The following is a 970-nucleotide window of genomic DNA, read 5'->3' on the forward strand; positions in this document are numbered from 1 at the left end:
ATCAACGGAACAGCCTGCTCGTGAAATTAACGTGCAAGTGGCTGAGCACTCCACAGACACGTGTACCCTTAACGTAGTTCTCGGGGAAATTCAGCGTGACACAGTGTGACATGGCTGGCCCTTTGAATTACAGGTACAACAGAAACAGGAAGAAAGAGTGAGAGAAAGTTGTGGTGGAAGAGTACAGCAGGGTTCGCCACCATCCCCTGCCAGAGCCTTATGGAGCTTTAGGTGTTTTCGCTCAATAAACACTCACAACGCCCGGTCTAGGAATCGAAACCACGATCCTATGACCGCGAGTCCGCTGCCCTAACCACTGGGCCATTGCGCCTTCACTTGACAGGGATATTTCTGTTGAAATAAAATGCTTCTATTGCAATTGATTTTGAAAAACATGAGAAATTTAGCAAAATAATTTTACCATTATTAAGCTAGTCTTTGGAACATAAATTAACATGAAATTTCGATGGAAGGTTTAAATTTAGATCACCTTAAAAGAAGTTTGTATCATAGAACAAGGACCCATCTCAGATTGGTTGATATTTAGAGGCTTAAGACAAATATGATGGCAAAATTTGAAAGTTAAATCATACAACTAAGATATTTCCAGGTGGGATGATAGCAAAAGGGTTAAGACAAACCTGATGGAAAGATCATCATCATCATCATCATCATCATCGTTTAACGTCCGCTTTCCATGCTAGCATGGGTTGGACGGTTTGACTGAGGACTGGTGAAACCAGATGGCTACAGCAGGCTCCAATCTGATTTGGCAGAGTTTCTACAGCTGGATGCCCTTCCTAACGCCAACCACTCAGAGAGTGTAGTGGGTGCTTTTACGTGTCACCCGCACAAAGACCAGTGAGGCGGTACTGGCAATGGCCAAACTCAAAATGGTGTATTTTATGTGCCACCCGCACAAGAGCCAGTCCAGGGGCACTGGCAACGATCTCGCTTGAAAATCCTACGA

At 44.2% G+C, this 970-nt stretch overlaps 1 protein-coding gene across 1 annotated transcript in view; it reads left to right on the top strand.

The window, feature by feature from the left end:
- The window catches only part of LOC106879943 (geranylgeranyl transferase type-2 subunit alpha), a 34004-nt gene that overhangs the window by 16398 nt on the left and 16636 nt on the right, over nt 1-970 (top strand). The window lies entirely within an intron of this gene.

Source organism: Octopus bimaculoides, chromosome 30 (genome assembly GCF_001194135.2).
Source record: "Octopus bimaculoides isolate UCB-OBI-ISO-001 chromosome 30, ASM119413v2, whole genome shotgun sequence".
Classification (NCBI taxonomy): domain Eukaryota; kingdom Metazoa; phylum Mollusca; class Cephalopoda; order Octopoda; family Octopodidae; genus Octopus; species Octopus bimaculoides.